Source organism: Tyto alba, unplaced genomic scaffold (assembly GCF_018691265.1).
Source record: "Tyto alba isolate M040663 unplaced genomic scaffold, T.alba_DEE_v4.0 Super-Scaffold_14, whole genome shotgun sequence".
Lineage (NCBI taxonomy): Eukaryota > Metazoa > Chordata > Aves > Strigiformes > Tytonidae > Tyto > Tyto alba.
In genome coordinates, this window is record NW_024881276.1 from 12,933,508 (window position 1) to 12,959,624 (window position 26,117).

At 46.2% G+C, this 26,117-nt stretch overlaps 1 protein-coding gene across 4 annotated transcripts in view; it reads left to right on the forward strand.

Annotated features, from left to right (window-relative positions):
- RAI2 (retinoic acid induced 2) overlaps nucleotides 1–26,117 on the forward strand; it is a 47,719-nt gene that overhangs the window by 6,048 nt on the left and 15,554 nt on the right. Inside the window, exon 1 of one of the 4 annotated variants that reach the window (XM_042788765.1) lies at nucleotides 9,623–9,691. The exons of 1 other annotated variant lie outside the window; for it this stretch is intronic. The gene's annotated coding sequence lies outside the window, so the exon portion shown is untranslated. Of the gene's footprint in view, nucleotides 1–9,622; nucleotides 9,692–14,559; nucleotides 14,581–25,379; nucleotides 25,400–26,117 lie in introns of those variants that run through there. 2 more of the 4 variants (XM_042788767.1, XM_042788768.1) reach the window with 2 other exon arrangements.

Sequence of the window (26,117 nt, forward strand, 5' to 3'; positions counted from 1 at the left end):
TAATGGCCAGAGAATAATCACTTTACTCCGAAAAGCCTCTCCAGCTGCGGTGCACCAACTGTTCTTTTTCAGCCTCTGAATCCTTAATGACAGTAGCAGCTAATTTCTCTTTCTGTGTTTTTCTAGCTGCAGTGTCCTATTTTCTCTGAGTTTATTGAGAAAATAATAGAATTCATTACATCGCTACTTGTCACCTTTCAGAGAAGAAAACTTCTCCCTGGTTGAATGGCCAAGTTAGTTACTTGGTGACTGACTCAGACAATAGCGACTTTTCGTAGCTCATCAGTTAATCATCTGTGCTTAGTGAATAAACTAATTAGCTGGAGGAGTGTTACTTAACCTATAGGCTATGAATATCAGAATATGGTAAATAAACCAGTCCTAAGCAATATAACAATGGCACATGTGCATTCTGTTGCATATAAGCAAAAAACCCAAAATATAGGGTCAGGAGTAGCAAAGTGAGAAACGCGTATTCATTGTATTTAGGTTTTTTTTTAAAAAAATTCATTGTCTTTGAAAGCTTATGTGACAATACTGCACAAAATGGTCCTTAATTGAAAAAAATAATTAGGTGTTCCATATATATATATATATATATATAGTAATAAGGTTAAAGAAAAGATATTGAAGAGCACTGAACTACATAATGCAGAAGGGCTATGAGAATGGAAGACATGGAAAACTACGTGAAATGTGAAGTATTTTTGTGTGTCTATGGCATGCACCTTTCTGGTTGTTGGTGATGGATCGCTTGCTGTAGAGCTGTAGTCACACAAGGCCACTGCAAAGCAAACAGGAAGGGCAACACGTTGTTTTTTAGTCAGGATTTTCCTAACAGAGCAGTCAGGCATCACTGTCTGAATAACAGATGCCCTTGCCTCCATCCTTGGTGACAGGTCTGGACAACAGGAGGCAGCTCTCGGCCAGGAGGTCTGCCCCGCAGGAAGGTGGGGGAAGAGGACTGCTCGTGTGTCTGAGCCTTGCTCTCCAGGCTGTGGGATGCTGAGAGGATTTCAGAAGGCAGTAGGAACATATGTACAGATATATGTTATTGTACTTCCCTTCCCTTCCCTTGCGCGCACCGCCCCCCCCCCCCCCCCCCCCCCCCCCCCCCGAAAGTGTTGTGTACTTCCCAGGGAAGAAAATAAGAAGGATCATTCCTCGTTTGGAAGAATCTTGTCTGTATTACTGTCTTGGGCAGCTGTATTTGGTGATCTCAGAGACAGTTGTTGCAGGTGACAAGCCTGCTGGACCCAGTATATAAGACGCCTTGGCCTTGAGGGAGAGTTTTCCACAAGCCCCATGAAGAGCCGCTGGATCAGAGGGCTTCACCCAGAAGACGAGTGGAAGCATGGGTCTGCAGCCCTGTACGGTCTCCTGGTGTGACAGCAAAGGGTCCCTTTGGCACAGGATACTCTCTACTGGAGAAAGCAAGTACGGTGTAGATAAATAAATATATAGACAGACAGACACACGCATGCGTACTTGCACAAGTGTATCCTAGAAGAAGGAATGCACGCGGAGGAGCCCTGTTGTTGTAGCAGTTCATCTCTGGTCTCTGGGGCGTGGGTGGAGTTGCCTCTGGCCATTTCACTACTGGAGGACCTCTGTATGGTTAGGGTGGATTCACAAGGCTTCTGTAATGGAAGAAACTGGTCTTTGTGTTACAGCTCTTCTGCGTTGTGTGTGCAGGATACATGAAAGGGTGTTGTTCTCTCCTGGGGCTGGTGGTGCCAAGCTTGGTATCTCACATCTCCACCCATCGTTGTACCTAAGCGGGTGTTCAGTTTGCGGAAGACTGCTTGGCCACGCTCCAGTTGAGCTGGAACCAAAGTAATGTTGGTAGGTGGAAGAAAGCAGTTGCAAGGAGTTATATTTCCCCACTCACTGAGGGAATGCATCTGCCGCCTTTGGTTTGGGTTTGCCGTTTAGGTCCTTAAGTGATTTTTTTGGATGCTTGGGTAGCAGCTGTGTTTAGCCATGAAACCATCACTTGTCTTTTAGGATATGTTTTGGCTGTCACCATAGCTTTCTGTCTTCTAAAAGTGGTTATTAAATTGATGAGGGTAGCTCTGAATGCCATCAGATGCTAAAGAAAAGAAAGCAAAAGCAGCATATGGCTGTATGCCATGGATCCCCATAGTCATAGTGTGTAACCTCAGAGCGGTGCAGTGACCGTCCTGGAGGGACCTAGTGCAGCCTCCCACCTGAAATAGTTAAGTCAACAGATGAGGTGGATGCTCTTGATCATGAACAGGCTCCAGACAACTTAGATTTGCTTTGGTTACTGGAGAGGTGGGTCAACACTCTTGCTTCCTATTTGCTTTCTGGTGGAACTGAAGAACTCTTGCTTTGAAGCATAAAGGCCCAAGCATTTTGAGACCTGTTGCTTCTGAAACCACTTTTCTTGAGAAGAGGTGCTGCTGCATTTCCAAGGAGCTGAGGGTCTAAAGCTAGCAGCCTTTTATTTTTAAAAAGGAAGGAGATGTTTTTATTAGAGTTTCCTGTTTTGAACTCTGGTTAAAGGGTATTAAGTGATCAGAGGTGGGAGAGTTATCATTTAGGTCAGGGTTGTCTCTTTGTAGTTTGATATTTGTATATGTAGTGCACATATATGAATAATTTTCATATTTATATTATATAGTTTGATTTGTGCATGTTCTATTTAAGGCTTCTACTTCAAGGAAGTCTAAATAAGGTTTCCTGTCAGGAATGGTTTAGATATAGCTGGTCCTGCCTGGGGCAGAGGAATGGGTTAGGCGACATCTCAAGGTCCATTTCAGGACCTTTCTTGTAGTTCTAGGCAGTTACCCAACAAAACAAATTTGTAGTAGGTTTTGCTGGTTATGGTGATTGGGGTTTGCTATAGCATTTAATGTGGATATTTGTTTGAGAAGGAACTAATTGCTAATTGTAGCGTAGTTACTGCTGCTGCATCGGACAAATGTTTCTTGAAATTAAAGAGGAAAACAACTGATGTTACATTTTTAGACTAGCATCGTGATATGGCTATGATTAATTTTTCCAGGAGCTTTGTGGTTTTTATATCTGCTTAAGTGTATTAACATTTTAAAAGGTCAAAGGTAAGCTTTAAAATGGATGCCAAATTAAGATGGATGGGAGGAAAATGACATTTACTTCTTGTTACTGCACATTGTTTGAATTTGACCAAAGGCAAAAACAAAACAAAGAACAACCCTCCCCCCCATACACACACGCATACACATGCATGTGTGCATGCACAGACAGACAGACAGACATGTTCCTGCCACCTGCCTTCCCTGCACACCTGGTCTGGGAAAACCTTATTCGTTCAGGCAAATCACCATCCTAACAAAATCAGTAGTCCAATGTCTTAATTTTCAGACAGCTTAATTATCCCTTTGCCAAGTATCCCATTTAAGTAGTGTGAGTGGACTCGGTAAATAAAAGTAGCTAAAATATTTATATTAGGAAAATATGGCTAATGGGAACCATAACCACGTTATCATTTCCTGCCCTTGTTGAGTTCGAGATGACTTCATCCAAAAAGGGACTGTACCCTTATCCCTATTCATGCGGTTCCTGGCGCACTGAGTCCCTGTGAAAACAGAAAATAAAATACGGTGGGAATGATGCCTTTGCTTCCAGCGGGAACAGTGGCCAGTCCCAGCCGAAAGCAAGGCTTTAGCGGAGCTGCTCTGTGAACATACCAGTGTACAACAGCTTTGGTTTTGGAGAAAGCAGCATAGCTTGAGGGAAGGACCAAATCTGATTTACGTCCATCATTTCCACTCTTGCCCTGAAATAAAGATGGGGAGCTAGGCCAGCATTGTGACCTGTGTCTTGGGAATCACAGCCGCTCTCTCCTTCAAGGGACCCAGCCTGTTTTTGTGGGTGTTGTTTCACATGACAGGTTTGCTCCCATTGCTTCGTGACACTAATCCAAGGTTTAAAAAAACAAACAAACAACCCAAACCTTACAATTTCTAGAAATCCTTCTTCCTGCTGGTGTCTGGCGGTCCATCAGTCAGGATTCGGGTCGCTGCCTCCACCAGCCTCCGGCTGCCCTCAGCCCCGTGCCCTACCACAAAGCCCATCCCAACCGCAGGGGCTGTGCTGCCCAGGAACAGCCACACCATGCCAGGGGCCATTCTGACTTTAGGTTGCTGTTCTGGTTTTTATTTTTTTAACAGAGGACTGTAAATTATTACAGCTGTAGAAGATTGAAGGCGGTCACTTCATCCAGACCTGGGTGCTCATTGCAGGGGTACCCTGTTTCTCAGGTCCCTGGGTGTCTCCTTAAGGTGTGTGTGCACCTCCCTCCCACCTGAAACCCAACTGAAGTGGTCCCTGAAGGAGGAGGGAGGCGTTTCAGGGCAGGCAGCCCAACCTGCTCTTACAGGGACAGAGGCAGCCCTGACTGAGGGGAGCGTGCGTCTTGTGGTGCCCGGCATACCAGGGTCACATTTCCCCTGAGGCTTTGCCAACCCTTTTCTTCTGCAGCCTAATCACTGTGGATTTAGTGCTTTTAGTCTTGTCAGCTTTTTGATTTTTTTTTTTTTTTTTTTTTTTTCACTGACATGCCTGAGATCAGAACTGCCTCTTCCCAAACCCAGGGCTCAGATACCAACCTCATGAGCCACTGGTTCAAAATGGGGTGGCTGTAAGCAGGGTGAAGCTTTGGCCCGGTGTCAGTGATGTTATTTAGGCATCTAAGCTGTGGCTGGGCCACCGGTAAATAGGAAAAGGCAACGCTGCTGTTCCCATCGCCGTGCCTGCCCGGCACCCCTTGGCCGGCAGCGTGCCAGCCCCGCGTCGCAGGGGGGAGCGGGGAGACCCCCCCCCGGCTTGGGCTCCCTGAGCTGGGGGGCTGCCCAGAGCGGAGCGCCAGGGCAGGGAGCTGGGCATGGCTTCCTCCAGGGAGAAAGCTGCGGCGCCCAGCCCTGCCCCTTCGCGGAGGCCCGAGCTGTGTCTGAGGTTAAGGTACGGGATGGGCAGATCCTTCCCTCCTTCCCCCAACGAGCAGTAAGCTCTCCCAAGCACGCCTTTCTGGGTGCTGAAAATGTTTGTCTGACAAAAAGAGAAGGGAAAAATGTCAAACGCTTTGTTCCAGTGTGAAAATGTATTTCTCATTTCAAACTGAATGGATTCTTTCAAGGCTTTGCTGCCCTCCGAGTGGAACAAACAAAGCAGTTTTATTTTTTCGTTTTGCCAAAAAAGAAAAAGTAGTTCTTAAATTGCTCAACCCAAACATTTCTTTTTATTTTTTTTTTTTTCCCCCAGCCTGGCCACCATAGCAAACAATTTCATTATTTGCATAGCTCTAATTGCAGTGATTAAACAAACACAGCAAACGCTGACCCTTCACAGAGCCTCATCACAGCCCCACAGCCAACTTGGTCTGTATTTTGTCAGCACAGAGGGAGATCGGAGCAGCTTTGTGCTAGACTGAAAATAAATTATCGACTTTCTGGGTTTTTTCTTCTTCCAAACTGATACACTATCAGTTTAGAGCAAGAATAATTTTACCCATTCTTTTGCTAGCAGGCTGAGGGATATCACCATATTGTGAACCTGGTACAGTTTAAGAAGCATTTGGATTTTAAATGTCTTGTTCACGTGTTACTCTTAAGTTTCGACCTCTGTCACTGTTATTAGAATAATATGTAGGGTTGATATTCAGCTAGTGATACCCATATTAACATAAAGGAACGAGAAACAAACATCTGCATCTTTATTTTTGTTGTGAAGATGGCAGGTACCTGAAGAGAGGGCTAAGGAAAATGCTATCTGGCTGCAGTTCCATCAAATAGGAACAAACAATTTTTTTCGACATTTTTTAATGACATTTATTTATAGCAGGTAGCGCACAGGCGGCTGCTATTTCTCAGCGTGCTGGAAGAATGTTCTCCAGATGGTGCTTACTGTTTATGCTTTTATTCACTTCGCTTGAACACAGCAGCTCTCTACACAAAACATCGAAAATTGGAAAATAAAAACAATTATGTTTTTACAAAGTGCCATGTGATTTGCTGAAATATCTTAGTTGACTGATGAGCAATGCTTGGGTGCAGCATGGGGGATCATGGCTGTCACAGAAACCCAGTGCCCATGTCCCCAAATGGGTAACGGGCATCGCCCCAGCTTGAGAGGGACTCGCCCTTCTCTCCCCAAAAGGTGGGTTTGAAGAGGGCTGCTAATTCTACCCTCATGCCTGTGCCTCTTTTGCTTCCCTTTTCCCTCCCAGGGATTTGAGTGTATGTGGGAAAGAGGTTATAATGGCAATATTTTTGTTGAGTTTTCTGTGGCTGTGCAGCCCCAAGGTGGGAGGGACATGAGACAAAGCATTTCATAAACCTCACCCGTGCCACCGTGCTCCTTCGGCTTCTAATCTCAGTGAAAAATAAAGTATTAAGGCCTTTGGCTGGTCTAGATGAAAGCAATAGAAAAAGTCAAGGCTGGTATCCAAAAGGACCAGCACGGTCCATGATTTCTGTTCATTACAGTAGTGAAAATATATATTCAAATGGTAGGCATGCTCTTGCAGGCTTTTGTTAGGCAGCTTCTGCAGGACTACTCACACAAAACATTTTCAGACTGGGAGCTTTAAATAAAAGACACTGGAATCTAAAGAATTTTTTTCATTAAAAATTCTTGGGAACATTTTGAAAATAATTTAATACTTTCAGTTCCATTTAAAAGAAAAAGAAAACAAAAAAGGGCAATTATCAAAATGGATACCAACAACCAGGAAAAACTGTTTATATATATATATATATATATATAAATATATATATAAAAGAAATATTTATGGCTTCTATTAAAAAAAGAGAACAAGAAAACAGCAAACCCACAGCACTTCAGGACAATTTTTCAAATAGCAAAAACCATATCAAGTTTAAATGTTCAAAAAGGACACGATTATTATTTCTTTGTAAGCAGGAGCCTTCAGATTCTTTTGAAATCTAGTTTCAAGCCAGCAATACTTTTAGTGAAATTAAATTTCAAGAAATTAATGTACAAACAGTTGTTCAACTGCTTTTGGGGATTTCTTCGCTAAATGGGCAGTGCTGCACAGCACTTCGATTTCTCTCCCTTGCCTGTTACCCAAGAGACAGCCCTTTCCCAAGCAGAATTCTTGCTACATCAGCTCCATACTGTTTATCTTCCGTTGCTCCCTTGGCAGTTATTATTTCTTAATGTGTTAATTGTAGTTTCTGGACCCTCACATGTGAGCGTGCGTAATGTTTGTTGTAATGATGCCGACACGTTCTCTAGTTCCTGGAATCGCAGAGAGAAAACCTTCCATACGGTCTGGGCACAGGGCATCCAGTAAGAGAAACCAATTACAAGAATTCAAATAGCATGAAAAGAATAAAGTGGGTAATTGGGGAGAGTAGTCATTGGATTGTGTGGGGGGAGTTGCTTATTCGGTTATGATTCCTTCTACAGCTCTGGCTTTGCGTGATATATATATTTTTTAATTAAAACTTGAATTATGTCATTTGCTTTCCACCTTTTAGCAGTATTTCACAGTAAATTCATTCCTAATAGCAAGTAGTCAGGGGTAAGGAATGGCTTTGCTGAGCGATGGGGACTGTTAATTATTAAAAAGAAACCTATGGATTTAAAACAAATTAGACCTCATTAAGCCTAGGTCTGTTTCCACACAGACCAGCTGACATGAAAAAGCTCATCTACAAGCATGGAAAATTGCACTTTTTAGATACATCTGTAGTAGAGATGCACCTGGGCTGGCACAGGGTACACTTGCTCTTTTGGTTTGTGTCAGAGATCTCTGGTCTGTGATCGCAATTCAAAATCTGGGGCTTTGGTGCCTCTTTCCCATTTTCCTTCCCTCTCTTCTGTGACCCTCCGCCACCCCCGTGATGCCACCCAAGCCCGTGGGCACGTGGGGGTCCCACCTCACTCCTGGAGGTGGCTGCTGGCCATCAGAAGCTGGAGAACACATGGCTGGGTGGGTAAGCCCAGCTCCTGGACCCTCCCTGTGCCAAGACCAGCCAAAGAGATTGCCTGCTCCAGGTTTAGCAAAAGGAGAAACACAGGAAAACTCTTTTTCTGTTCTTTGCTTTTGGAAGTGCGGGAGATCTTTGACTTCTTCAGTGGGGCTCTTGCCATGGCCAGGCTGACAAATTTTGTAGGATAGATCTACTTATTCTCACTTATAGAGGCGGGGGGCTTTTTTTGTTTGTTTGGGTTTATTTTGTTATCCAAACTTGTCTGTGACTCTTAAGCTGTTAATACTTAGAGGCTTTCTGTTGGACTTTACAGAAAATCCAAAGGGCTAAAGTGATTGTTGGAGACCATACACTCAAACCTATGCAACTGCAGCATGTTTTAAGCTGCTTTTCTGACATTTTTTGGAGGCAATGGGTTAGCACGTCCACAGGAGAATCTTAATAAGGAGAGCAAAAGGTGGCATATAACAAGCATTTTAATTGTACGTTCGCAGGCGTGCCATGTATGGGCTTTGCTGTCTTGCTGAGACATCCCCCAGATCTTCTCTGGCATTACAGGCATTGACACACTCATATCGGGAGAAGAAACGCCCATTCTGCTGGCTAGAAATCAGCAATAACATTTTGACATCTGTGCAACAGTTTAAAATGAATTATTCAGCACATAGATCGTGCTATTTGAGCAGCCAGCACATCTCTGCCCATTTACTACTGTCAGTCCGTGGTGGAGATATCATTGATGCCAGTGGGAACTGAGCACATGGACTGGGGGTAGGTTTTGGCCCATAGCCTGGAACAGCATTTGACAGCACCCCTGCAGAATATGATAGGAATAATCTGCTTTGCCACCAGCAAAAGACCGAAAGACAATGCCAGTCTGTTTCTTCTGTTAGAGTATTTTAAACACGTGCAGAAAAAAGACCTTAAGAATTAAAGAAATCATTAATCGTTTGTTTAAGGTCTGGTCTGAAGAGTGAAACTTGCATGTAATTTTGGTGAAATCAGTGTATTGCATATGACTCTCCAGAATCCCTGAGCATCTATTGCCTGCTGGGAGTAGACCCAGAGCACAAACTGGCAGCAGATCCAGGCCAGTCTCCAGCTAATTCCTATCAGGAAAAAAAAAAAAAAAAATCATGAGATTCATGAAGTAAGCAGCATCTGATTTGGAAAAACAAGCTGAAATGCTATAAGAACACACATTGGGGAACTGCAGATGGGGATCTGGGAGGAAATACAAATCAGCCAAACACCAGCGAAAACAGGTCTGCTCAAGACAGGCATTTAGGAGAGAAGGTGGGCATAGGTCTTGTGTTTAGCTTCCTAATTCAGCAAGGTCATCTGAATCAAAGCAGCGTATGTGTGGTAAGAGTCTCACATCTGTTCTTTCAGAGGATGCCTGTTCCCTGTAGCTGCATTTGAAATATAAGATGCAGAACACGGTATGGAAATGTTCTGTGCTATAGGTTATTGTCCTTTTCTCACCTTCCCATAAGGACTGTGTTATAGCTGTCCACTGCTGCTTATCTAGCGGGCAAGAATTTGGGAGCACTCAGATAACATTGCAGTGTGCAGCAATATCATCTGCCCATCATTGTTCATGTTTTTCAGGTGGCCAACTAAAAATCCTCAGTTACTACCCGCTCTTCCATTTATGTGTAACAAATAATACCCTACAGTGGATGTAGTCCTGTGCTGTACTTGGAAAGGCAAGACATATTATCCAGGTAACTATAAAACAAATGGCTAGTATACATCAAAGTTCTTGTGCAGGAAAGCATATCTATTGAGAAAAGACACTTAAGCACATAATGAAAGTTAAGTAAAACCTTATGTCCCACTCAAGTCGGTAGAATTTAATCATATAGTTAAATCTTACATGCAGTAAGGGCATATGCTCTGATAGTAACACTATATCTGTAAGATTTTTGAACCCCCGTGTGTGTGTATAGCTTTATTTCCAGAGTCCCCAAGAGCTTTGCAATCAGCAGAAAGATGTGAAGTCGTGATAAATACCATGCAGCTCTAGATGCGCGGGTGCGGTGCTTCGGCAGGAGGAGGGACCTGGCTTCCTCAGCTGGTCCTTGACATGAGCGGTTCTGTAGCTGATGCTGCTGCAGCTGGCTGTGAGCTGGAGTTTGCATCCACAGCGCAGTCAGCACCACTCGGGCGTGGGGACGCGCGTGTGGTGTTTTCGTAAGGAGTAAAGTCTGTTCTATCTTTTGTAGGGCTGAACCTTCTTGCTGTCTTTGATCCGCTCACTGTCACTGCGCTCCCCTGGGGCAGGAGGATATTATCCCTCTTGGGCAGGGAGTAAAAGAGGCACGGAGAGATGTCAAGACTGATTTTAATCGTTATTTTTGTGTCTGCATAAGCATAGACATCTCAGAGAGGGGCTTGTTTCCAAGCCTCTTGTCTGTGTAGTTTGGACTCTGTGTGCCACTACAAACCCAGCTCGGAGTGACTTGCTCCGCCTCACCTGGGAAGCTTGTGAGTGGGGACACGAGCAGGCACCTCCCTGATCCTGGATCAGAGGAATATACCTTGCTGGTGTAGGTGTGGGGTGGCGGGGAGGGGCGTGCAAAGTCCCAGAAAAAAGGGATATAGGGATATGAGGGGAAATAGCTGAAGTAATGTATGTGTGAGGGTGAAGAAGGCTACCTGGTTTTATTGCCGCTTGATTGGAAGGATGTGTGTAGCTTGTGAGCATCCATTAATTAGTGATGCAGTTGCTTTGTGCTGGTATCAATAAAACCTTAATAGTACAGGATACCAGCCTGTGATTGCTTCCTTTTTTTCCACATCCCCTTGTGAGGATGTGTGTATATCGGTGCAGCTGTGCACTGTATACAGTGTATATGTGCTGTGGCTGCTTACATAAGGAAGGGACAGTAAAATCGTTTAGCGGCTAGTTACCTCCCATGTGATTTTTCCAAGCGTTTATAAAAGGATCTTTGATACGCAGCACTCTCTCATGTGCACAAAATAACCGACATTGTTTTTCTTCCTTTTGCTGAGACATATTCATTCTTAAAATGGCTCCTGAGCTGGCATTCTTAGGTATGTGTAGCGACTACAGCCTGATGGGTTAGCAACAACAGCAACAAAAAAGGCTCTCCTTCATTTCCTTTATATGCACATCGTGCAGCTTTTCAAACAGTGCATCAAACACTGCCGGCTGGAAATTTCCAGGCCCATTTCCTGCCTGGTGCATGCTCATAAAGCAAGATTGTATGTACGGTCCATAGCTGCAGTACTGCAGAAAGTCAATAAAGAGCTGACCACCTCACCTCTATCAAAAGCAGTTGAGAAGCTCTGCCTCATCTGCCTTATTAAAACCACACTTGACTCCTGCAGAGAAACCTAGCTGGGAACCTTGAAGAGGAGGGATAAAAAAGGAGGCTGAAATTGCAGTGAGTATTCTACAGCTAGGTCTTGCAGTAAGGTTAAAGAGTGCTTATTGTAAAATAAACCAAGAAGGCAGCTTCCTTAAAATGAGGAAAATGCCTGCATTTAATGTAATGAATTTCTGGCTCTCCCACATACAGTACGGCACAGAGATAAGATGATTAGTTATTGCAGCAATGAGCAGATTTAAGTAGCTCCCTAATGGATTTGTGTTTTGAATTTAAATACATATATGCATATATATGTGCATGTGTGTATATACTTAATCTTTGCAAGAAAAGGCATGATGTAGAATTAGGTGCAAGAGGTAGAATTTAATCTGCAAAATGTATTTTAGTATGTGTTAGAAAGGATGCGTTTTTTCTTTTTCTTTTCCCTTATATAAGGGTAATTGATTGACTGTTTGCCAAGCTTTCAGTAGTATCCATCGGGAATCCCCACCCCCACCTTCCTCAGGCCCGCCAGCTTTTTCTCACCTTAAAATGAAAAAAGAACGAACTTTAACAGAAAGATCATTGCTTTAGCTTAATATTGTAAGATTTCAGAGATTGAATTTTCTGATAGTAATGAAATGAACCCTGAGTTGTGCCATGAATTTGATTGCAGTTAATTTGATTTTTGAGATGCTCAACAAAGCTAGCCCATTAGCTTTAAACTCACATACTTTGGATTTGTACAAAGTGGTATTTTTATATATATATATATGGGCATAGATAATATGAAAATCTCTCTCTGGCAATTCAGTTGTTTATAACAATTATTGTCAATGAGTAGTTACTAACTATTGCACTGCTGGAAGTGGTATCCAGTGAGTTGTTGACCAGTAATCTCACTACGTTTATTGTTTTGGTGGCACAGGGTTAGTTTTCCTTTTCACGAGGAAAAACACAGCTGAACATCTCAGCCAGGAGACACATGCACACTCTGTCCTGCAGCTTTTTCCAGTTCTTGCTGATCTTAATGAGAGTAGTCATATGAATGGGAGTGACTCTTGTCAGAAAGGATTTTTTTGGCCAAAACTCACAATTTCTATTTATTTGATTTGCCTCTGCAAACTTCAGAGTGAAAGTGCTCCTCTTGGTAGTATTTGCCAAGAGACAACAACTGTGGGGTGGGGCATTCCCCAAGGTGGTCCCAGCATCTGGCCTTTTCCCTTTACAGGGTTTATTCTTGGTCAGCAGTTAATAAGGTGGTGGAAGATGGCCTTTTATATATATGTGTACATAAATAATACCAACTTCAGATAAGAAAGTATATGGTGATGTCAGAAAACTAATGGCACAAGGCTACAGTAACTGGGAATAGTGTTAAGGACTTGATCATGTGGGAGAATCTGCAGCTGGGGGTAGATGGGTCACTATGGGAAAAAAAATACAGGGGATGTGGTTTCCAGAACACGGGAGAAACAAGGCCAGGGAGGGAGAAGGTGAACGGCAGGGGTGCACAAGTTGAGAGTGATGCTGAAAGTTTTCCAGGCGATGGGCAAAGGTTGAGCTGCAAAGGAGATAACTGCCATGAGCTGCTCCTGGGAGGTCCTGTAAGCGGGGGAGTGCAAAATCTCAACAGAAGTCAGGGGATATATAACTTAGCACCGTGTGGGTGGGCAAGTGCCCATAGATGGGAAGAGGGTTGGACACAGGGCTGGAAGCGAGGCATTTTTTCTGGATCAGTGCCACTGAAGTATGTGTCAAGCACTTGAGGAGCCAGGAGCCAGGCTGCCATCCTCCAGATCTGTCATCCCCAGCAAACCTGCCAGAGGGTCATCTCCCGGCCCCGGCACGGAGGGGCCTGGGGCAGCCCTGCTCCTCGCTTGGGTGCTTCTGCCTGCGTCCCGTGGAGGGCTCCTGGAGGGCACGGCCAGCTGCCTACAGGAGCCAGAGCAGGGCACACACCAGTCCCCTCCTATCTGCCTGAAGCATTCGCACATCTAGCAGGGGGTAGAGCTGGGCACTCACACCAGGAGGGAACCAGGAGGTCCCCGGTTTGGGCAGAGAGAGGAGCCAGGTACGAGAGTGTACCACGACGGGGAGCTGCCGTCCTTCTGGAGGATGCTCACATGCCCACACCTCTGCAGCATCTTCTCGGGTCCTGCCAAGCCACAGCCTAGGTGTCTCCCTTGCTTACTACAGGGCGAGGAGAGGTTTTGTTATTTCTAATTTACTATTTTATAGGGTTTGGGTTGTTTTTTTAATTCATCTCTTTCTTCCATGCCGCTTTTGGTGGCCTAGTCTGAAGACAAGGTGCCCAGTTAATTTGTCAGGAATTAGGCAAACCCATTCAGCAGCGGAGGAAGGGGGGAAAAAAACATTAAAGAGAAAGCACTGACAACCTCACCTGAGAGTCCCCCAGTGCCAAATTTAGCACTAAAAACTGAGGGAGGGTCAGAAACCCCATCTCTTTCTTCAGGGTGTGCTGAAACACAGTGCCCTGGAAATGCTCAGGCAGCAGAGACCGTTAAAACACACTCCTGGCATGGGGCTGCCCCGTGATGCCGGCCGTTTTGCCCCGTGGTGGACAGTGCTTTCTCTTCCGTGGGAATCTCTATCTGTAGGCTCCTTGCTGCCAGCCTGCACCCGTGGGCCCGTGCACTCCCCCGGGGGATCGATGCGCCTTCCCCTGCGGCCGAGGCTGGGAGCGGCGTGCGTCCTCACCAAAAAGGATGACACAGCTTCCATACTGCCACTAAGTTAGACTAATTCAGAGGCAGCGTGTCTGATGTTTCTTAGCCAATGTGAGCTAGAAAGGAAACAATTTTACACATCAGCAATTTTTTATGATTAATAATATTACCCTTCCTTAATTGAAAAATGGGCTGGTGCCCTTAAGAAAAAATTAAGCTGCAGGAATTAGTATCTAACCTCTTTATGATGAATGTGTATTTTTACATGCTGCATATTACTGTCAGTGCTTTTAGAAATAATAGCGCTGTGTATTGTAATAAAAAATTGTCCCGTGTTGTTTGTAGTTGCGTGGCACCATTCTGTCTGGCTGACTTGGCTTTAAGAGCCTGAACGCTTGGGAAGAAGCAGCGTGAGGATGCCGAAATCCTTTTAAAGGGAATTTATGTACAAACAGGAGGATGATGTGTAGGCTTCGAGCTCTGCTATCGGTTGTTATTGCTGAGAGATACTCGTGGGGAGTCAATGCCAGACGGAGCATTAGCAATTGCCGGCCTCGGTGCCTTCGTGGGAAGTCAGTCATAAAGTCGGTGAGGGCTCCTGTTTGTGGGATTTTTAAACACCGGTGAATCATTTTACATAGTAAAGGTGGTCGTCGTTGGGGTGAGCTTGTGCAAAGGTCTCTGTGAACCACTTTCTCTTCCCAAAGGTTGAGAAGGAGAGAGAGACGATGCTGAAGAGCAGGGAGGTCTGTTCTGCCCGGCAGAGAGCCAGCAGCTTGGCTCTGCTGAGGTTTTCTGGGCAGAGTGTGGGAACTGGGGGGGTGTTGCCTGCCCCTGCCTGCGACTGCAGGCAGTCCCCAAGATGGGGCAAGTCCTGACTTCAGGGCGTCATGCTCCTTCCACGTGTCTGGCCCCAGGACCTTGCCTTGTGCGAAGCAGCCGAGGAGGCTGGGATTAAAGAAGGTGAGAAGGTCTGGGTCTCTGATAGGGACAGTTGGGGATAAAATGAAGTCAGTAAAATCCTTTTTGGCCATACTACTGTCCTGGCATCGTCAGTCTCCTGCAGGCTCCTCCTTGGACCATGGCTTCAGCAGCAGGCTCAAAGTGTACATGTGAGGGGTGTGAATGTGGCGTGTTGCAAATGCCTTATTCCCCCAACCTAGAGCTCTTAAATGCCTTCACCAGCTTAAATTCTGCTCACCCAAACATTTGAACGTTGTGAATCAAATCTCCCTGGAAATGTGCAGTGAAAAACAGACGCCTGTGATGGGATCGCTGGTGTTTTCCAGTGTCTCTGGGCAGCAGGGTGTGAGGAGCCTCCTCCTCTTCTCCTTCCCAGGAGAGCAGGAGGGTCCTGATGGGGCAAGGAATGCTCTGGCAGTACCACCCTCCTTGGAGGGCAACCTGCCCATGGTTTGGGGCTGGGGAGAGGGAGGAGGAGGGCCTGGGGAAGGGGCCAGGAGAGTCCCCCAGGTTGGGGAGACAAGCTGTCTCTGTGGGGGTACGTGGGAGCCGCAGCAGGGAGGCTGTCCTTCCTTGCACCTTCTTGGCCGTGACCCTTCAGTCTGTGCCCACCCAGAGAGGACCCCCGGATCCTCCCCGACCCCGCTGAGGAATTGGCAGCGGGTGGGCTGGGGGTGGTGGCAAGGGCTCCTGGCCTTCTCCTGCTGCCGTGCCACATCCCTAATCTGTTGTCTCTGCCTGGGTAGGCTGGCCCTGGTGCATCCTCGCGCCCATTCTCTAAATTTGTCGCAAAGGTCTTCTTAGCTACCTCTTCCTTTGTATTTCAGCCAGGGTCCCTATTAAAGCAGACAATGAGGAAGTCTGCATTAAAATGCTTCCTTCCATCCCTCCGTCCTCCCCCCGCCTCCCAGCCCCATCCTCCTCGTCCCTAGAGGAAACACTCATCTCTGCCAAGATCCTGCCTTGCAAAAGTAAACAATATGAAATTACAATAAAATGTTTTGATTTGCTGGGCCTGACATTCAGGAGCTGCACAACAGAGACTTATAAAAAGGATCTTCTATAGATAGCCAGTGTGAGAAAAAAATAATCTCTTATTTTGGGTGTGTTTCGGATCCAAGTGTCAGGGCAGTGTAGATGGAGAACAGGGTATTTCTTTGCCAAATGTGAAGGCTCTGAAGAGGTTTATACTGCAGCATCTGTCAGCAGCTTTCCGCCTGGTATCTGTGGGTGACTGGCCTATTGTACAGTAATGTCAATATTTGGGACTCTGTCTCTGTGTGTGTGTATATGTGCTGTTGTTGCTTGATGCTTTAAGACTGGGTAGTGTGCTGAAAGCCCCGAGAAGGAAATAGATGAGCTGAAACTTGTTTCCTCCGGGGCTCTTCCAAATAATTCAGAGGAAGGCAAGTCTAAATGGAGGTGTAATCCCTGGGAGATGAGCTCCTTGGGCGCTTGCCAGTTTAGCAGGCTGGGTAATCTGCACTGTCATCAAGATTTGCGGATTAGCTGTAGTGAAGCTAGTTGGCTTTGACATTTCATTAGGGAAGTTTTCTGTAGTTTTTCATCCCTGGTCTTTATGCTGTAAAATACGGATGATGTAGCTTTGTTATCCTTACACCTTCTAACATTTGTGCAAGCCGATGCTGGGACTGCATACATCTCCTATCTGCTGAGGGTTTTTTAAATCATTGCTTGTTTATAAAAAACTAACTGGGTCAAAGGCTAATTTTGGAAAGGATCTGCTTTCCCCAATGCTAACCAATAAATTTTCATCAGAGTAACATAAGTTACCGAACTGTTATCTCCCAAAGAAGGGATAAAAGCAAACACTATTTATCCTATAATCTGCAAATATTTTGAGAAGTGAACCGGCATATCAATAAAATGGCTTATCATCAAGGTCTTGCTGTAAAGAACTTTTATTTAGAAATCAAAATGTTAAATTTGGAGGCAAGAAGTGTGCAGATGAGGAGAGAGTCTGCACGAGTGACAGCGTTGTAAATTGTCTCGGGGGTTCAAGGGACTGGGGAAGGACACTGTGTCCTGAAGTCACTCCTTCCCAGAGACATCTCTGATGATAAGAGCCGGTTGTTGTTCCTGGTGACAATGATCGAGGGGGACAAGGCAAAGGATCACCCTGTGGGCTCCTGCAGCGGCGTGCAGAAACGGGGATGTGGCCTGGCTTATTTATCACAGCTAGACGTGCCCTCACTCTTCCGCCGGCCGCAGAGGGTGGGTGCGTGTCCTTGGAGCTCCTGTTGCCGCCTCCACCATCCTCTCCCGACCCTTCCCAGACGTCCCCCCGGAGGCTCGCTGCCCCAGGGGCTGGGGGGACGCGGGCTGTGGAGGCACGGCGCTGAGGCATGGCCCGCAGGCAGCCCGGCGCCGAGGCTGCGCCGCGGAGGAGTGCTGTGGGCCGCCCGGGCTGCGGCGCCCACCGGCCGTGGGGGTCTGCGTGCCGGGGGGCTGTCCACATTGCTCTCAGCTCCCCCAACAAGGTCCCCTGCCGTGGGGCCTTGACCCTCCCAGCCCCCTAAGGTGGCCATCCTGGAGTCTCACCTCAGTGCTGTGGGGAAGAAGGGAAGAACGACTAGGGCAGGACTTTTGGGGACGGTCAGGAGGGTTGCATGGCACAGGGTGTGCGAGGGGCGTCAACAGGGACACCGGGCTCCACCTTTTAGAGGGACATCTTTGTCCCTCTCTGGCCACGTTGCCTCCTCACTTCTGCCTCTGTCTTCTTTGCTGGCGCCGTCTCACATCCTTCGCTTCCCTGTCAGCCTCCCGCCCCACGGATGCTGTAGGTAGTGGCACCATGGGCTCCAGCACCCAAAATCTGCCTTAAAGTGCTTCTTTGTACTTCTGCTGCAAAACCATGAGTGAAAAGCAAGGGTTAGTTAAAAAATAATTTACCGTGCTCTACCCTGACTGAAAAATATAAATAGAGTTAACATAAGTGTTGGACTGCATGTTTTAGGGCTGCAGTGATTTATCCATCAACTATGTCATTGTAAACTGAAGGTGAAGTTACGCCTTCGTAGATCTGGAATAACAAATGGTTGAACTGAACCTCTGCTGGGTACTTCAGCTTGAATTTATTTTAGTGAGAGGAGAGAGGGTACAATTAGTAGAAATGTCCTACGTGAAGGGCTGGACACATTGCGACTGCATAGGTCTTGGTTTGGGATAAAGCAGCAGTTCCTGTAGCATGTATTCCTGCGATCTGACAGATGGAGAAATATTAAGAATATAAGTGTGTGTGTGCGTACACGTGGACATACACACACATGTTGTTCCTGTAGAAGGTAAATATCAGTTTTGATTATCTGACTATTGATGTAGCAATTTAGAAATAGCTTTCCAAGAGAAGGTGTCTGTACTGTTATATTTACCAGCATAATGAAATCAGACAGCCTTTCAATCTATAAATCACAGTACAGTATTTGCTATTACAGTTTCTATGGTTGTACTGAGCAAGCATCACTATCCAAAGAATTTTATTAAACCAAAGTAATAAAATTGAAAATCTGTATTGACTCTTCTTTGGCGCTTTCAGGTTCTTTTACATTTGGACCTGAGAATATGCTTTGTTTGTTTTTCAGACTTCATTTTATTTACTTTAGTTACTTTATTTCTCAGATTGGAGGCTGTCTGTTAAATCACAGTAACCTTTTGTTTTAAAGCTTGGGATGTTCTCCTTGGTGTTTACTGGCTGCAGTGTAACACACTTTCCAGTCCTCTATTGTGCTGATTTGAGAATTTGAAGCACAAAGTAGGTCTAAGCAGGCCACAGGAATTTGTGGCTTCAAGACAATGATAAGAAATTTCTTAATGGCTTAGTAAATGACAATATGCTTTAAAAGTTGGTTTTCGGTCATCTCAAGATATGTTATTCCTTAAGAATGCCTTCAGTGTAATGTTCTTTCCTTCTAGAAGGCAAAGTGTGAGGGGTTTTGTGTGTGGAAGTGACTGCAGACAAAGTAGAATATTTTTCTTCCAAAGCCTTAAACATTTTCCTCAATATATTTTTACTCCACACAAACTCAGCTCCTGTAATTTTAGCTGAGAACAGTTTCACAGCTCATACTCTGGAAGTGCCCTGGGACTCCACTCTTGGCCGGCCACTTCCTTCGGGCTTTCAATCCATGTCAGACCTTCACACCCAGACTGTGGGGAGCCCATGGAGGTCTGTAAAATGCAGGGACACCTTTTGCATGGCCTGGCTTTCTGCAATGTGATCAAGACACCCCAATTCTTCTCCAGCTTTCAAAGTTATGGAAATAGATCACTTCCTCAGTTGTGGTCAGAGGAATTTTTCATCCATCTTTGGTAATGATTTTAGAAGGAAAGTAGACATCCCTCAATGAGTCTTATTTTTGCAAGCTAAGGGCACTTCACAGCAGCTCTTTATTTGTCACTATTTTCTGTACCTTCCCTAACAAACTCAGTTTTCCACCTCCTCTACTTCAGGCGTTCTCTGAAGCTTTGTTCACCTTATCCCGTGTGCCAACAGGTCTAGGTTTTTCTCCTTCATTCTCCTCTTCGTCTTCCCTACAGAAGTTGTACATTTTTTGTTCTGATTTTTATTTTTTTTTTAAATGCCTAGAACTCTCTGTGCCTTGTACCCTGCACCATCTCCACTTTTTGCAGCAGCACCATGTGTGTCCCCAGAACTGGATCCCACAATCTCTCTGCCGGTGCCAGGTCTCCATGTGCTACCATTTCCTTCCATTGCAGCTACTCCTGAGAATAAATCATGAAGCATGTCAATGTAGTGGCCTCTCTTGGGAAGATGTGCGAAGGATGAGATGAATGGTGGTGTTCCAATAGAAGGTGTTTGGTGACTGCTATCAAGTGCTCCTTTGATCTGGAAACAACCCAGAGGTCCTTGCAGTTCTGCGATACAGATGTCAGGAGCTCTGCATCCCTCCTTCCCTCTCTTTTTGCCCCTTGCTTCAGTTTTTTGGGGCATGCTCCTGGTCTCCGCAGGTTTGGTATCCGACCTGCTTGCAAAGGTACCTGCATTACTGGCATTGATCCAATACAGCTCTGAAGCTGTTGCACCAAAATCCCACCAAGCTGACTGTAGGGCTTCACAGCCTGCGGAACCTAGTAGTAGGGCTAAACTCATTTTTCTGTAAGGACCAGCAGCAGACTTCCAAGGTGCCTGAGGAGAAAGTGGTCATGCCTGTGTGCACAACCCCCAAGATGATGTTTAATTACTCCTTATAGTCGTATTTTTAAGGAAAGGGGTTCCAGTGATCTCAGATCATCTGAAGAATGACGTGGCAACCTGATCTTGTAAATATGCTGAGCAACACTTATGTTCAGACACTTGTGCTCACTCGTTATCGTAGTGATCATCTCTGGCTTAAAAATAGCTCATTTTTCTTTATTTATCCCCAAAATTTACTCTTTGTTGGAAACCGTGCCTGACGCATGTTTAAAACAGATTTTCTTCACTGTGCGTATGGAGGAAGGTAAAGGAAGTGATAAATCTCTAAAAACAGTATGATAAAATAAATCCTCTCTAACTAAGGGGCCAGATACTGAGCCTTCTACTCCTTTGGAATCTTGATCTGTAGCTGGCCCTGCTGACTGTGAGACAACTTCTGCTGCAGCAGGGCTGGGAGTGCCAGAAGCTGCCTTCTTGCAATCAAATCAGAACCCCAAGGACTGAAGCTATAGATCACCATATCCAGTGAATAGCTGTAGTGCTGTCTGTCAGTAAGGAATAGAGTGAGAGAACTGGAAAAAAAACAAAGCACCCCCCCCCCCCCCCCAAAAAAAAAAAAAAAAAAAAAAAAACAAACTGGAAAAAAAATCTGCTGTGTTTGAAAAAACGAAGTATAAACTTTGGGGCTTTAAGAATTTATGACTTTACTTTTCTTGCCCCCGATAATCTGTAGAAAATCCATCATCCTTCTCCTCTGTTTCTGACACAGGAAATGTTTTATAGTTAGTTATTTCTCTCTGTTAGCATCCAATCAATAACAGATTCAAACTACCAATTACATGCTCGTCCCTTTCCTCCCCATGTTGCTGCTGTTTGGATATGGGGAATAATTAACTGCGGATCACAGTGGTGCGGGTGCTGTAACCTGATGTGCCTGTCACATCGATGCCCTACTGATGGAGGGACAGTTGGTGAGCTTTCTGTCGTAGAGACCGCGGGGCACGTTGGGGCGGGCGCCGAGCACCTCACCCCGCTCCGCCGCAGATGGGCTTCAGCTAAAATAAACCAGGATTGCACAAACCCTTGAAGTGCGCTCGTCTTCTGAGTCACTTCCCTGTCACCCGATGGGCAGCGTGGTGCCGGGGGATGTTGTTCTCACGTCACACGGGTGCGCTCAGACTTGAATTTCGTGGTGGCTGTTCAGCTGCCCACGTCATTTCCTGCGTGAGTGGCAGCTTCGCCTTTCCTGAACAACATCTTCCTTTCTTCTGTCATTTTCCAAGACGTTTTCCAAGCTTCCAAGAAAGCTAGGACTGTTGGAAACACACGGAGACTACGTTAGGTGCCTCTCCTGGCCTCTGAATGTCCCCTTCCCCTGCTTCTTTCTGTCTGCAGATTATTTATCTCTTAGTGGAAGGATCTGGGAGCAGTGCCACCAAAACAGGTTGCCTTCTCCCCTGTCTTCCACGATGGCCACTACACGGCAAAGAAGTGTGGCCTCTCAGGGCAAGCTGGTACACACACCAGCAGTGCTCCATGTGCATCGGATGGACCGCTGTGTCGGGAATCGTGTTCTTCCATCCTTTGCGATTTTACATCATACCATTAAAGAAAATCCTGATGTTGTAATACTCTAGGTTCTCTTTTTTATACCTGAAATTGCCAATTACATGAAATAATTAGTGAGGAGCCAAAAAAAAAACCCCAAAACCCCAAGTGCCTTTTGAATTAAATTGCCTAGAGGTCTATTTTCTTCTTGAATCAGTCCAAAGACTTTAATTTGATAATGTTCAGAATTTAACCCTCCAAACAATATAATTCTTTTTGTTTTAATTAAAGAATTTTTTCCTTTTCACTAGACTGATGCTAAACTGGCTTCACTAAATCTTCTTATGCTGTAAGTAGCAGTGACCCAGATAAACACATTTAAAAATGCAACTACTGAAACTACAGTATGGTGCCTTTGTAAGATGCAGCAGGAAAAACACTGAAATAATTCTATACATTTACAAGTGTAGCAGGTAGCATCATAACATTAAAAGCAGATTCACAGCCCAGTCTAATTTTTTTATATTACGTGTGCATGAAAAAAGTGTTACTTAGTGTGGAGTCAGAAGCTTGAAAGTTACAGAGAGACCTATGAAAAAAATTTCTTTTCCTATTTTTGTATGTTCTTTTTGCAGCATAACTAGGCCTTTTGAAAAAGAGGGGATACCTGAGTATTTCAGAATGCATTGTGATGCAGCCACGGAGAATCAGGAGCATATAGCGTATAGGAGAAGGTTGCATTTCTGTTCTCCTTGGTGCTTGAGTTTTCAGCTTTGGTGACTTTTTAATCTAAAGGCTGGGCTCTAGTCCCAGCCAAACCCACTCTGTGCCCACGGTCCACCTAAAGCCAAGGCCTGGAGGAGACACCGTCCTTCTCCACTGATTGTATTTTTTTTAGATGGTGGCGGCGGCTGTGTTTACACAAAAAAGAAATACACGCTATCAGGAACAATTGGATAATAAACAACCTTTAATTAGCGTCCAAGACACAAAGCGACCTAATCCCTCGGTGCCTGTTTAGACAGCTAAACCCAAGCAGCCAGCCTCCCACACCCCACTGCCGGCACCCCGCGGCGCTGTGCTGGGTGCTGCTGCTGCTGCCGCCGCCAGGTCGGTGGCTTTGGTGCCACCACCACGGTGGGTGCCCGCTACCCCCGGGCTGCTCCTCTTCCCGCCCCTTGGCCTCTGCCAGCCCACGCTGGCGGCTGGGTCCTGGCAAAAGCTTCATCCCAGAGCTGGGGCCAAATCATCCTTAATCACTGTAAGGAGAGGGAAGGGTTTACCAGGTGTTCATCGTACTGGGTGACTTCAGGATCTTCAAAGATCCACCCCCCTACTTTAATTAATTTTTGGTAGCAGCATGCTCTCCTCCTTGCTTTGGTTAGCATTAAGCTTTAAAATTGCTAATGTCAGACAAAAAGTCAGTGGAGTCTGTTAATTTTTCAAGCTTTTGCAGCATGTTGTGGGAGCCTTTCCACTGAATGTGGAGCCCGTGAGGCTGCGGGTGCCAGCACTGACTTTGCCAGTGGGGTCCAGCCAAGATCCCTGGCCCAACCGGAGGTGAGTGCTGCACCCAGCAGCCGGCAGCTGGCTGCCAGCCCTTGAGATTAATGGAGTTAACCACCATGAAGTGTTTTCTGGGGGATGCACCATGTGGAGACGGCCCTTTTAGTTGTACAAGACAGCAGAGGAAATGCAGTTTGGTCGTTGAAGCATGGCTTGTCCATCCCATTGCAAAAATTGTGTACACTGAGTTTTGGGTGGCTCTGGCACCCTCTCAGCACGGAGCGCATCCTGGCAGAGAACTTGGCTCCTGGTTTGTGGTCACTCATGCCTGCCTTGGGGGCCACCTCTCCTGATGCAGCAGTGGCCAGCAGCTCTCTGCTTGGTTTCTCAAACTATGAATCATGACACCTTTTGGGGGAAGCTTCGGCTGGGGTCACAAAGGGTTCATGCTCACCAGGGGACATCTGTCTCCTTTGGTTTGGTTTGTGCTGTTCAGATATTTACCCAGCTTGGCCAACAGTTCGGCTCATGAGCGCGTCCACCAACACATGGTAAAAACAGAGGTTTTTCTTGGTTGCCGTCTTAGCTCTCTGGGCTTCTTTTGCAACCCTGGTTGCAGTGCCACTTGTTCTTGCTGTGCCTCTCATATTGCAGACTCCTCTGATTTCCTTCAGCCACCATCCCAGGCAAAGACTGGCCAGCATTGCCCCCGGGACCCCTGTGGCCTGGCACGCACTGCTTTGGCACCTCGCAGACTGCCCATCCCTGTGCATAGGGTGCCTGGGCAGGACAGCCCAGCTGGAGCCATCGAGTTTCTTGGGGTAGACCCACATTTTGCATTCAGGAGCAGCCAAAAGGTGCAGCAGACCCTCCATCCGGCAACGGCTTAGCCCCCTGAGCAGGGAGCAGGGGCAGAGACCTGGTGCTGACTGCGCCATTGGAGGGATGGTGGAGAGCTTTTGCAGGAGGCAAGGGCTGGGGGCATCCGCCCTCCCCCTTTGGCAACAGCAATCTCTTAAATGAGCATGGTTGTTTTCTCTAACACCCTGCCAAGAAAATACTGAGTATTTTGTACTTCTTGGGTGCTCTTGCTGTTTCAATCTGCAAGAAAGGGTATAATTTTTGTAGCTGAGCTTGTCTACCAACACATGGATTTGCCTGAGGCAAGATGAGCGCGTGCCGTTTCTCACGACTTACACAGGCTATAGGCAGTTTGTATTCCCTGAAATTATTATGTAGTTAAAACAACTTCCCCCTTGTTTTGCTAATCTCCCAGGCGCTGTTGTTCTCCCTTCTGGTTACCATCAGGTACCCACTGCTGCAGGAGCTGCAGTAGTTCAAGCTGTCAGTCTCCATCCCTGCTCCTCTGGCCAAACCCAGTGCACCCATACTAAGATGGCGGGAGGGGGTCAGCCACCTTGGGGGCGAGGAACTTACGGGCTGTCATGTGGGTATGAGGAGGGTTGGACAGGCACAGATGGCACCCCAAGGCTGTCCCCATTTCAGGGGACACGGCTGGTGGTGGCCCCATCCTGGTGGGAACAGACACTGATGTTGATGCCCTTGCATTGGGTACCCAGGGTGAGGGAGAAGGACCATGCGCTTCACCCATGGCACTGGGGCAGGCGTGGGGCAGGGTGGGGGGTGAAAGCCAGTGCCTAAGGGAAAGAAAGGTCTCAAAATGGTGACGCCTGGGAGCAGCGATGCTGTGGCAGATCCCCACTCCCAGTACTGTACAAGGAAATGATTCGCTCCAGCTGCATGAACGGCATGTCAGGAGAAGATATCGTTGCCTGAAACAGAATATACACAAAGTGGGAGAGACAGAAGTGCCCTCGGACCCCTTCACTTGGAGCTGCCTCCCAAAAGGGCTTTGATGGGGCTGACCTTCCCCTCAGCCTCCTCTTACACTGCTCCTGTATTTGCATTAGTGCAGGAGACAAGGGGAGACAGCCTCAGGTGCTGTTTTCCTGTTATTACAAGGATAAGCTAGGACATGGTACAGCCGTAGAGGTTTTTATTTGTGGGTTATTTGTTTGGCTTTCCTGAAGGAAGAGCCTGTGAGATGTTCTTCCCTAATAGAACATCACCTTACATTTTCATGGCAGACAGTGTGCTCCGCCAGCTGAGGTGGCCTGAAGAATCAAGAAGATTGACAGCAAAAAAAATTACTTCAGAGCTGCACCCGCCTGCTGGCAGGTATTTTTTTTGTCTGTAAGTTTGGTTCTTCTTTATTTTTTCTTTTCTTTTGTTGTTGTTGATAAAGGAATGAAGCTGTGCAGTCAGCTTTCTTCCTTCACGGTCTATGATCTGCATACAAAAATTTGGTCCTTAGAAGACCCAGCCATGTGAGGAATTAATGCCAGGTGCAGCCCTGTGTGCCCTTCCAGGCTGGTGTGCAGGACCTCCTACATTCAGAGATTTGCAGTCACAGAGCAACGTCACCTCACCGGGATTGCTGAGCCGTAGTCGTGCTCTGGAGTGTGTTGTTGAACGGCTTCCTAAGGCTGAGCTGAACAGACATACATGAAATCTCCTGGTCAGATTTATTGGAGTGGCCTGGTGACGTTCCCCAGAGGACTTATGTTGTATGGTGATGGATGATGCCAATCCATTAATGTAGTAGTCTCATCTGGGAAAGATGTAATTGTTGTTCTGCATCCTGCAGTTTCCCTAAGTTTTTCTGAACACGTAATAGCACACATCGCAGCGGAAATTGCTGGTGAAAAATGCTGCAGTAAATATGCCAGGAGCTCTAGATCCTACAGCAGCACACTCCTGGAACCACGTGGCCATCATTAAGATAGGGGAGGTGATAATAACAAAATTTGGTATACTGCATTTATCATGATGTATGTGCACTCCAAAGGTTTGATGGAAAAGTATGGGCAGGACTGACCTTGTTTCCTCTTGCAGTACGCATCTGCGGAAT